The following is a 12357-nucleotide window of genomic DNA, read 5'->3' on the forward strand; positions in this document are numbered from 1 at the left end:
CTTCAGAACCGATCGGTCTCCAGGCCCAGGCCAATGATTTCTGGCCGAATGAAAGCCTCTCATGCCTATGTAAGTGTAAACACAGGCATGGGAAGTGATGTCATCTCCCCTCGTGGAACGCTTTTCCATTCTAGAGAGAGGAGGGAAGACATCCAAGTAAGTTGCACCAACACTACACATAGGCACACTTGTCACCCCACAATCGCTCCCCCCCCCCCCAGTTAATCCCTTCACTCCCTGCCACTTTGTCACCCAGTGCAGTGTTTTTTTTTGATCACAGTACTGCTGTCATTTGTGACAATCAGTGTTGTGGGGGGGGGGTCCTAATAAACCTAAGACCTAACAAAGGTTTAACCCCTTGATCACCCCGTCACCATTGATCATCGTATTAGTGTCAGGGGTGACGCTCGTTAGCTAGTTTTTTTTTAAAGCATCAGGGCACCCGCCGTATATTATCTAAATAAAAAGGTTTAACCCCCCTGATCATCCAGGTTTTAGCGTCACTCAGGGTCTGTGTCTCCCCAGGCAGCGTCAGATTAATGCCAGTAGCACCAACACGCACGCACCATACACCTCCATTAGTAGTATAGTGTATGAACAGATCAATATCTGATCAGATCTATACTAGTGTCCCTAGTAGTTTAGGGTTCCCAAAAATGCATTGTTAGCAGGATCAGCCCAGATGCCCGCTAGCCCCTCCGCCCAGCCCACCCAAGTGCAATATCAATGCACTTGGTACATCTCCCATTCACTGGCCAACCCAGAATTCAGGTGGAAACAGTTGATTTTACCTCACCTGATTTTTATTCTGTGTTTTTCACCAGAGATCTCCAAAGATCTATTGGGAACCAAAGCAATTTGTATGCTAGTCAATTCATTGCCTCTAATCCCCAGTTGACCCTTGCCAGAGATTGGAAACCTATTATGTTTTCCGAATTTAAGACCTTCATGGCCCCATTTCTCCTCATGGGCATAACTAAAAAGCGAGTTGCGGTCATATTGGTCCAATGACCCAATTCACCATATGCCCGTGTTCTCTGCCTCCATGACCAGGACACGATACAAGCAGATATTGCGGTTGATGCATTTCAATGACAATGAACTATGTTGTCCTCGGGGTGACCCTGAATACGATCAGCTCCACAAAATTCGGGCCCTCGTAAACCACTTCAACCAGCAGTTTGCAGCCTTGTTTACTCCATCAAGTTGTCCGCGTTGACGAGTGCCTGATTATGTTTCCTGGCAACTTGTCTATGAAACAGTAACTTCCCAGCAAGCATGGCAGCTATGTGGTCAAGATATATAGGCTCTATGACACAGCAACAGGCTATACATATAGTTATGGTTTATGAGGGAAGAGATAGTCACGTGGAGCCGGAGAACTGCCCAGACTAAATAGAGAGTGCTGGTAAGATTGTGTGGGACAAGATGTCACCCTTATTTGGAAAGGGGTACCACTTCTACGTGGACAATTTTTACAGAAGTGTGTCCCTTTAGTCACCTTTTTGATTGTGGAATTGACGCATGTGGCAATGTGTGAGCTAATCACCACGGCTTCCCCCAATGGTTTGTGGAGTGCCAACTTAGATGGGGGAAAGAGCCTGCTTGAAATGTAATAATTTGTTAGCAGTGAAGTGGAGGGATTCATGGAAGGTTTTCGTTCTGTCCTCCCTTCACGCAAATACGACAGTCCAAATTCCTATGGCAACTGGTGTTGTGGAGAAACCCCCCTGTGTCCACAAATGCCACCTTAACATTGGAGGGGTGGACCTCAACGACCAGTTGTTGGCGCCATACCCAATTGGCCATAAGGACAGACACTGGAATAAAAAAAAAAAAAATGTAAAAAGCAAAAAAACCTTTGTATATTTTTTCCCAATTGGCTCTACTGAATGCTTTTGTGCTATACAAAGCATCAGGGAAAACTGGATCCTTCCTAAAAGTCCAGGAAGAGATTGTCACAGCACTTCTGTTTCCAGACAACACTATGGCCCACCTTTCCAATGCAAATGCAGTGAGCCGGCTGCATGAGAGGCATTTTCCATATGTCCTCCTTGGTACCCCTGCCCACAGAACACCCAAAAGATTATGCATGACACGCTTTTATTGTCCCTCCTGTCCTGACCAACCTGGTCTCTGCATCGGTGACTGTTTCAAACGCTACCACACACAAGTGGAATATTAGCATAGGGTACAGCACTACACAGTCCTAGGGCACACTTACACAGGGTCTCAAAAGACAAGATGGCCATCACATTTTGAGAGACCCTAATCTGGAACCTTTACAGTTTATATATAAAAGTGCAAAAAAAAAAGAAAGAAAAAAGAAAAAAGGTAGAATTGTGGGTTCCAATTTTCTTCTCTATTGTTCTCTCTTATGTTCGCCCTCTATTGTTCACTCTATATTTGTTTCTGTATTTTAGAACTATAATGCTTTATTGTATTTGCTTTGTAGGCATGGTAGGTCTTGTGGTTATACGCTTTTACTTTGTTTACCATCATTTGCTTAGCAGGTACACCATTCAGCTGCAGCACGGGTTTATTGACAACAGCGTTTGCTCCCACGATACATAAAGCCATGACTCCATCGATGTAGGAGAATTTAAAAAAAAAAATAAAATAAAAATAAAAGGGGGGGGGGGGGAGGCATATATGCCGAAGCATGGAGGCAGGGGTGGAAGAGCAATCTGCTCCTAACATTAGAGGCGGATTGCCCCCATGACACAGATTTTTATTTATTTATTTTTTTTAGGCACAGATTACGTTAAAAATTTTTTACTAGGTTTTATTGTATTTACTTTGCCGGTATGGTATGTCTTTTATACTGTAATTTTACTTTATTTTTAACCATTTACTTATCAGGTACGCCATTTAGCTGCAGCATTGATTTAATTTGACAGCAACAGCATCTGCTCTCAATACGTAAATCAGCGACTCCAGCGCTGTATGAGGCGATTTCACCAACACATTTAAATTAAATGTATATAAAAACCTTATAGACTTACCTGTGACGGTATTTCAACGAGCCTTTTCGGACAGTACCTTGGAGAGAGTGTAGCTCCACCTCTTCCCAGGAAACACTGTGTGACAACCCTTTTAAAAGCAGCTGCTTCCACCATGCCGTTTTTCTCCCTTCGCCTTTCAGGACAGCACCTTGGAGAGGATAACCGAGAAACTTACTACTGCCTGTAAAGCCTTCCTACCAAAAGGATTGATCTAAGGCTCATAGCAGATTCAAATGGTAGTGCCTTATAAAGGTCGAGAAACAGCACCATGTGGCAGCCTTGCAAATTTGCTCAGGAGATGCCCCGACTCCTTCTGCCCATGATGCTGCAACTGCTCGAGTCAAATGAGGCAAGATCCCTTCTGGAGGTTCCATACCCAAGAAGTGTAGGCCTCTTTAATGGCTGGTTTTAACCACCTTCTGAGGGCGCTTTTGGAAGCTTTACATCCTTCGTGAGTACCTTCCATTAAAACAAAGTGAAGGGAACCTTTTTCTAAATTCCTTTGTCATCTCCAGATAATTGAGAAGACACCTCCTGACATCATGAGTATGGAAGGCTTCTTCACCTGGCCCCCGAAGGTAAATGGCAAAATGTAGGGAGAATGATCTGTGTACGATGAAAGACTGAAGTCACTTTCGGCAGGAAGGCTGGATCTGTCCTTAAGACTACCCTATCCAGTAGACATCTCATAAAAGGGCTCTTTAATTAATCGAGCTTGTAACTTACAGATTCTACAGGCAGGAGTTACTGCCACTAATGATGCGTACACACGATCGAACTGTCCAGCGGACAAACTGCCGGACTTTGAAGCAGAGGTCCGCCAGACTTTCCGAACCAGCGGACTTGCCCACACACGACCGGACTTTTTCGGCGACTAGGCGCGGTGGACAAACCGCCGGACTATGGCAGGAGTATGCCGGACTTTTGAAATGAACGGACTTGCCCACACACGGAGGAAAGTCCGTTCATTTTGAACGCGGCTCCAGGTAGACAGGACTAGCGAGGGAGATTGACACCTCGCTGGCCCCATCACCTGGTATGGACTTAAAGGGGAAGCCCCCCCCTCCAAGTCCATATCAGACCCTTATCCGAGCACGCAGCCCGGCCAGTCAGGAAAGGGGGTGGGGACGAGCGAGCACCCCCCCTCCTGAGCCATACCAGGCTGCATGCCCTCAACATGGGAGGTGCTTTGGGGAAGGGGGGGGGGCCTGTTTGGTGCTGTTTAGTGTGCCACATCCAGAATTACAAAGTGAGAAGAAAAGATTTTTCCCCCAAGTGGACTTTTTAGGCAACGTATATTGGACAATGTCAAAAAAGTATGAAAATAAAGTATTTATTCAAAATTAACATGATAAAAATTAAACATGAAACAATGATTAGGCACAGTCAAATAATATCACCATGTAGACCACGTATGATGGAACCTCCTTACACCCAACGCGTTTCAGGATTCCTTCTTTAACCACTTGCTTACTGGGCACTTAAACCCCCCTCAGTCCCAGACCAATTTTCAGCTTTCAGCGCTAATGCACTTTGAATGACAATTGCGCAGTCATACAACACTGTACCCAAATGAAATTTTTATCATTTTTTTCCCACAAATAGAGCTTTCTTTTGGTGGTATTTAGTTACAGCTCGGAGTTTTATTTTTTGCTAAACAAAAAAAGATGCAAAAAAAAAATAAAAAATCATGTTTTAATAGTTTGTTATAAAATTTTGCAAACGGGTAATTTTTCTCCTTCATTGAAGTGCGCTGATTAGGCGGCACTAATAGGCACAGATAAGTGGCACTGATGGGCGGCACTGGGGTGCAGCACCTTTGAGGCAGATTGTGGGCACTGTGGGTGGCACTGTGGGCACTTTTATTCAGGATGGCACTGCAGGGGGCAGGTGGTCGCTTGTATTGCTGGCCGGTGATCGGGACTGATGTCCCGATCACGGCCGCCGGTGATCGGCTTTTTTTTTCTCCTCGCGCTGTCAGCACGAGGAGGAATAATAGCCGATTACCGGCTCCGTTCTATCACATGATCAGCTGTCATTGGCTGACAGCTGATCACGTGATAAGGGGTCGGGATCGACCCCTTGCACGGATCGGTGATCAGGCGAGTCTCATGGACTCGCCGATCACAGAGCGCGCCGCGCGCGCCCCTCAGGGGGCGCGCAGGCCGCTCGTGCACGGGACGACGTCAATAGACGTCGTCCCGGAAAAGTAGGTCCGCGCTAATGCCGTCATTTGGCAATAGCGCGGATCCCAAGTGGTTAAGGATGCAGAAAAAAGGAGGAATTCATCTAAGGTATATAATATATAATCAATAGACTTTACATAAAACATTTATCCACATATATATATTTTTTACATGATGGATTTTAGTTTACTTACATAATGGTGAAAAGATTTTCAGAGTTTCATTCATCAACATTAAAAATTATAGAAAAAACGCATGCGACGAGTATGCCAGTGGGATTTTAAAACTCAAGGTAGGCGAGGTGAAGAAAATATGTAATAGAGAGACTGCAAGTTGGGGTCTTCAACTAGGGGGTAAACCGACTTGGCTCTCATGCCCTGAATGCCAGGCCGAACCTGTGAACATACTGAAGCCTATTGAGGAGATCCCTATAAAAATATAATAGAGTATTTAAAATTGTAGAGGCAGAACCCTCATTAAGAAGCTAGATTTTATTGTATATTTAAATGTAGAAAGGATAATACAAGAGGAGGAGGGAGGAGGGAAGAGGGAAGAGGAGGGAAGAGGGAAGGAGGGAAGAGGAGGGAGGAGGAAGGAGGGAAGAGGAGGGAGGAGGAAGGAGGGAAGGAAGAGGAGGGAGGAGGGAGGAGGAAGGAGGGAAGAGGAGGGAGGAGGGAAGAGGAGGGAGGAGGAAGGAGGGAAGAGGAAGGAGGAGGAGGGAGTATCCCAATTTATTAAGTAGCAAAACCAAAAAAACTGAGTTAGACTTACCGGTGACGGTATTTCTAAGAGCCTTTCAGGACAACCCCGGAGAGAGTGTAGCTCCACCTTCTTATCAGGAAACACATGCCCACTTTAAAAACACCTCCTCTTCCCCCATGGCTTCAGTTATTGTGGCCTTCTGACACTGGAAAACAAAGCACAGAAAGCACAACACCATGGTAGAACTTAATACATTTACTAAGCATAACCTAGGGAGGGAAGTAACGGTTGTCCTGAAAGGCTCTTAGAAATACCGTCACCAGTAAGTCTAACTCAATTTTTCTCAAATCGCCTTTCAGGACAACCCCGGAGAGGATAACCGAGAAACTTACCCTAGGGCGGGACTACTGCCTGCAGTACCTTCCTGCCGAAGACAGTAGATCTAAGCGGTAGTGCCGGAGAAATGTCGAATAACTGGACCAAGTGGCAGCCTTGCAGATTTGTTCAGGCGTTGCACCGGCCCTTTCAGCCCAGGAAACTGCCGTGGATCTAGTAGAGTGCGCGGCAATACCTGAGGGAGGCATTTCTCCTTTCGCTTTATAAGCTTCTGTTATAGCCAGCTTAAGCCACCTACCCAGCATACTCTTAGAAGTTTTCTCCCCCTTGCGTGACCCAGAACAAAAAAAAAAAAAATCACAAAAAGGGCGTTTGATCTTCTAAAGTCTTTAGTCATCTTCACAAAGTGCAATAAGCATCTTCTCACATCCAATGTGTGGAAAACTTCCTCTCCTGCATTAGCTGGGGTTGCAGAGAATGTAGGTAACACTATTTCCTGCGATCGATGAAAAGCTGAGGATACTTTCGGTAGGAATGCTGGATCCGTCCTCAGTACTACTCTGTCCGGATAAACTCGGGTTCTGTAATAGCTAGAGCTTGGAGCTCGCTGACCCTCCTGGCCGAGGTGATGGCCACCAAAAAGATTGGTTTTTAAAACCACCTTCTGTAAAGAAGCTTCTTGTAAAGCCGCGTACACACGGGGCGGACTGTCTGGCCAACTTAGTCTGTCAGACAATCCGACGGACAGTCCGTCATACTTTCGAATGAACGGACTTGACCACACACACACACACCACTTTTTGAGCGGACTAATACGGCGTACTAAGTCCGCCATACTATCCGCCCTACTTTTGAAATGAACGGACTCGCCCACACACGCGGAGGAAAGTCCGCTCATTTCGAGCGCGTCTCCAGGTAGGCGGGGCCCGTTTAGGAGACGTCGCTGGCCCCGCCACCTGGTATGGACTTAAAGGGGAACCCCAACGCCGAAAAAAAAAAAAAAAAAAAAATCGGCGTGGGGGTCCCCCCCCAAGTCCACAACAGACCCTTGTCCGAGCACGCTACCCGGCCGGCCAGGAAAGGGGGGCGAACGAGCGCCCCCCCCTCCTGAGCCGTACCAGGCCGCGTGCCCTCAACATGGGGGGGTGCCTTGGGGAAGGGGGGGCCGCGCGGCCCCCCACCCCAAAGCACCTTGTCCCCATGTTGATGAGGACAAGGGCCTCTTCCCGACAACCCTGGCCGTTGGTTGTCGGGGTCTGCGGGCTGGGGGCTTATCGGAATCTGGGAGCCCCCGGATACCGGCCCCCCACCCTATGTGAATGAGTATGGGGTACAATGTACCCCTACCCATTCACCTGTAAAATAAAAGTACCAAAAAAAACACAACACACGAGATAAAATACTTTATTGCACAGCTCCAGGGGGTCTTCTCGCCGGACTCCTCCGCTATCTTCTTGTAGCTCTTTTGCTAGCGGAGGAGTCCGGCTTTCTTCCTCGCCGCCGGCCTCTTCTCCCGACTTCGGGGGTTTCTTCTTCTTCTTCTTCTTCAACATGGGGACAAGAGCTACAAGAAGATAGTGGAGGAGTCGGGCGAGAAGACCCCCGAAGACGGAAGACCCCCGGAGCTGTGCAATAAAGTATTTTATCTCGTGTGTTGTGTTTTTTTTTGGTACTTTTATTTTACAGGTGAATGGGTAGGGGTACATTGTACCCCATACTCATTCACATAGGGTGGGGGGCCAGTATCCGGGGGCCCCCTTAAAGGGGGCTCCCAGATTCCGATAAGCCCCCCGCCCGCAGACCCCGACAACCAACGGCCAGGGTTGTCGGGAAGAGGCCCTTGTCCTCATCAACATGGGGACAAGATGCTTTGGGGTGGGGGGGCCACGCGGCCCCCCCTTCCCCAAGGCACCCCCCCATGTTGAGGGCACGCGGCCTGGTACGGCTCAGGAGGGGGGGCGCTCGCTTGCCCCCCTTTCCTGGCCGGCCGGGTAGCGTGCTCGGACAAGGGTCTGTTGTGGACTTGGGGGGGGGGGGGACCCCCACGCCGATTTTTTTCGGCGTTGGGGTTCCCCTTTAAGTCCATACCAGGCGGCGGGGCCAGCGACGTCTCCTTCGCGGGCCCCACCTACCTGGAGACGCGCTGGAAATGAGCGGACTTTTCTCCGGGCGGGAAAAGTCCGCTCATTTCAAAAGTACGGCGGACTGGCACACACACGGGCGGATTGTCCGCCGAAATGCGAGTCCGACGGACAGTATTACGGAAATTCCGAAATACTTAGTCCGCCAGAGTGCACGCTGAAAAAGTCCGCTGAAGCCCACACACGAGCGGACTGTCCGTTGAAATGTGTTTCGGCGGACTAAGTAGGCCAGACAGTCCGCCCGTGTGTACACGGCTTTAGGGTTCAAACGGTGCTCCCGAGAGACCCTGCAAAACTGTTGACAAATCCCAACTGGGAAAGTCTTTAAGGGCTACTGGTCTATTTCGAGCGAGAGCCCTAAAAAAAAAAAAAAAAAAAAAAAAAAAAAAATCTAGAAATTAAAGTCTCTTTAGATAAAGTCTTTTCAAAGAAAACTGATAAGGCTGCCACTTGAGTCTTCAGGGTGCTGGCTGCTAGACCCTTCTCCATTCCTTCATGGAGAAACTCCAAGACGGACACTGTGCTCTTGACCTTGAGCTCTCTAGAACTGCACCAGGAGTTGAACTTCTTGCAGACCTTCATGTAAATTGCCTGTGTAACTGCTTTCCTGCTAGATAGCAGGGTCTTTACTACTTTATCTGAGAGCCCTTTGGCTTTTAAAGAGGTCCTCCTCAGAAACCAGGCGGTTAGCTGTAGAAGTTCCACCTCTGGATGATTTACTGTCCCCTGGGATAACAAATCTTTTCTGGGTGGTAACCTCCATGGGGGCTTCGAAGCTAGGTTTCGAAGACCCGCGAACCAAGGCCTTTTTGGCCAAAAAGGAGTGACTAGTATTAAGTCTGTCCCTTCTTCCCTGAATTTCCTCAGCACTAGTGGAATTAAGCTTCATGCACACGAGACGCAGATGCAAACGCTGCTGGACACATGTTGAAACCGGCGTTTAGAAACGCGCGTTTTGCCGCGATTTTTACCGCGATTTAGCGGCGTTTTACCGCGTTTGCGTCTAGAAGCGTTTAGTTAAGCTAACATCATAGACCCTCCCCAGCTCAAAAAAACAGTATTATTAACTATTTCAGCAATTTTGTGAGACCAGAGTGAGTAGCAGCAGCTGTGAGAGCTGCAGTGTACTTGTATTTAGAGTGTCACTTGCCACGGCACCTGCCACAAGTTGTGGATTGTCCACTTGCCACGTCATCTGCCACAAGTTTTGGATTGTCCACTTGCCACAAGTTGGGGATTGTCCACTTGCCACGTCACCTGCCACAAGTTGTGGATTGTCCACTTGCCACGTCACTTGCCACATCACCTGCCACGTCACCTGCCACAAGTTGTGGATTGTCCACTTGCCACGTCACTTGCCACATCACCTGCCACGTCACTTGCCACGAGATGTGGATTGTCCACTTTCCACGTCATCTGCCATGCCACTTGCCACAAGCTGTGGATTGTCCACTTGCCACGTCACCAGCCACATCACCTGCCACAAGTTGTGGATTGTCCACTTGCCACGTCACTTGCCACATCACCTGCCACGTCACTTGCCACAGCACCTGCCACAAGTTGTGGATTGTCAGAATTGCCACGTCACTTGCCACATCACCTGCCACGTCACCTGCCACGTCACTTGCCACAAGTTGTGGATTGTCCACTTGCCACGTCACCTGCCACAATTTGTGGATTGTCCACTTGCCACGTCACCTGCCACAAGTTGGGGATTGTCCACATCACCTGCCACGTCATTTGCCACATCACCTGCCACAAGTTGTGGATTGTCCACTTGCCACATCACCTGCCACGTCACTTGCCACAACACCTGCCACAAGTTGTGGATTGTCTACTTGCCACGTCACTTGCCACATCACCTGCCACGTCACTTGCCACAAGATGTGGATTGTCCACTTTCCACGTCATCTGCCATGCCACCTGCCACAAGTTGTGGATTGTCCACTTGCCACATCACTTTCCACGTCACCTGCCACAAGTTGTGGATTGTCCACTTGCCACGTCCCTTGCCACGTCACCTGCCACAAGTGGATTGTCCACTTGCCACATGACCTGCCACAAGTTGTGGATTGTCCACTTGCCACGTCCCTTGCCACGTCACCTGCCACAAGTGGATTGTCCACTTGCCACATGACCTGCCACAAGTTGTGGATTGTCCACTTGCCACGTCACCTGACACAAGTTGTGGATTGTCCACTCGCCACGTCACTTGCCACATCCCCTGCCACAAGTGGATTGTCCACTTGCCACGTCACTTGCCACGTCACCTGCCACAAGTTATGGATTGTCCACTTGCCACGTCACTTGCCACGTCACCTGCCACAAGTTATGGATTGTCCACTTGCCACGTCACCTGCCACAAGTGGATTGTCCACTTGCCACATCACCTGCCACAAGTTGTGGATTGTCCACTTGCCACGTCACCTGACACAAGTTGTGGATTGTCCACTCGCTACATCACTTGCCACATCACTTGCCACATCCCCTGCCACAAGTTGATTGTCCACTTGCCACGTCACTTGCCACGTCCCCTGCCACAAGTTATGGATTGTCCACTTGCCACGTCACATGCCAGTCACCTGCCACACGTTATGGATTGTCCACTTGCCACGTCACATGCCAGTCACCTGCCACAAGTTGTTGATTTTCCACTTGCCACGTCACCTGCCAGGTCACTTACCGCGTCACCTGCCAGGTCACTTGCCACAAGTTGTGGATTGTCCACTTGCCACATCACTTGCCACCTGCCATGTCACTTGCCACAAGTTGTGGATTGTCCACTTGCCACGTCACTTGCCACAAGTTGTGGATTGTCCACTTGCAATTGCAATTGTTTAAAATATTTTTCTAATGGTTTTTCATCATTTGCAATCATTTTTGAGATTTTTAATGCAAAAAAAAAAAGGTCACCTTTAAAAACGCATATAAACGCAAACGCGGCTAAACGCGGTAGCGGCCTTTTGCCGCGTTTTGCCGCGTTTTGCGTCTGAAACGTGGAAATTTTTGCTTCTGAACGCATTTTTTTGCTTCTGGAAAAACGAGATTAAACGCAACTGCATAAAAACGGAAAAAAACGAGACTGTGTGCATGGACATATAGGATAACATTGAATGAGTTCAGGGGCAGTTGAAAAAAACTGTCCAACTGCATCTGAACACGCATTTAACTGCGTCTCGTGTGCATGAGGCCTTAGAGGAAAGGGGGGAAAGGCGTAGCACAGCTGGTAGTGCCAGGGGTGAGCAAATGCATCCAGCCCTATTGCTGCATCTCCTCGGTGAAGAGAAAAGAATTTGTCCACCTTTGAGTTCTGCTGGCTGGCAAAAAGGTCTACCTGTAGAACCCCCCAAGCCTCGGAAATCATCAGGAACACCTACTGATTCAGGCTCCATTCTGCTTCTAGCAATTTCCGCCTGCTTAGGAGGTGCGCAAACAAATTCGGAGAGCCCTTCAGATGCACTGCCGATAGCGAGGCTCTGCTCTGCCCAGGCTAACAACAGATTGGCCAACTCCATCAAGCTCCTGCTCCTGGTTCCCCCTTGTTTCATTATGTAGGTAACCGCTGTTGTGTTGTCTGACAACACCTGGACATGGTGACCTCTCAAATTCTGCTGAAAGGCCACCAAACCCAGAAAGATCGCCTTTAACTCCCTCCAGTTGGATGATCTTTGAGCTTCCTGCTTGGACCAGACCCCCTGAGATGTTTGACCATCCAGGTGGGCCCCCCAGCCCCAGGCACTTGCGTCTGTTAGTCGCTTGTCCAAGGGAAAAGTCCACACCAGACCCCTTGAGAGGTTTGCCTGGTCTCTCCACCACCAAAAAGCCCTTTTCGTCCTTGACGAGATTCTTAACTGCTTTTCCAAAGGATCCTGATAGGACCAACTTGACAGAACCTCCCTCTGAAGGGGTCTGGAATGGAACCTGGCCCACTGAACAGCCGGGATTGCTGCCGTAAGCAGGCCCAGAACTGCCATAGCCGTCCTGATC

At 48.7% G+C, this 12357-nt stretch overlaps 1 protein-coding gene across 4 annotated transcripts in view; it reads right to left on the minus strand.

Annotated features, from left to right (window-relative positions):
• COASY (Coenzyme A synthase) overlaps positions 1-12357 on the minus strand; it is a 639852-nt gene that overhangs the window by 592813 nt on the left and 34682 nt on the right. The window contains exon 2 of one of the 4 annotated variants that reach the window (XM_077459444.1): positions 3006-3153. The exons of 2 other annotated variants lie outside the window; for them this stretch is intronic. The gene's annotated coding sequence lies outside the window, so the exon portion shown is untranslated. Of the gene's footprint in view, positions 1-3005; positions 3154-5962; positions 6099-12357 lie in introns of all 4 variants that reach the window. One more of the 4 variants, XM_077459445.1, reaches the window with a different exon arrangement.

Source organism: Lithobates pipiens, unplaced genomic scaffold, assembly GCF_037356315.1.
Source record: "Lithobates pipiens isolate NorthernLeopardFrog02 unplaced genomic scaffold, aLitPip1_a1.2 Scaffold_28, whole genome shotgun sequence".
In the NCBI taxonomy this organism is placed as follows: Eukaryota; Metazoa; Chordata; class Amphibia; order Anura; family Ranidae; genus Lithobates; species Lithobates pipiens.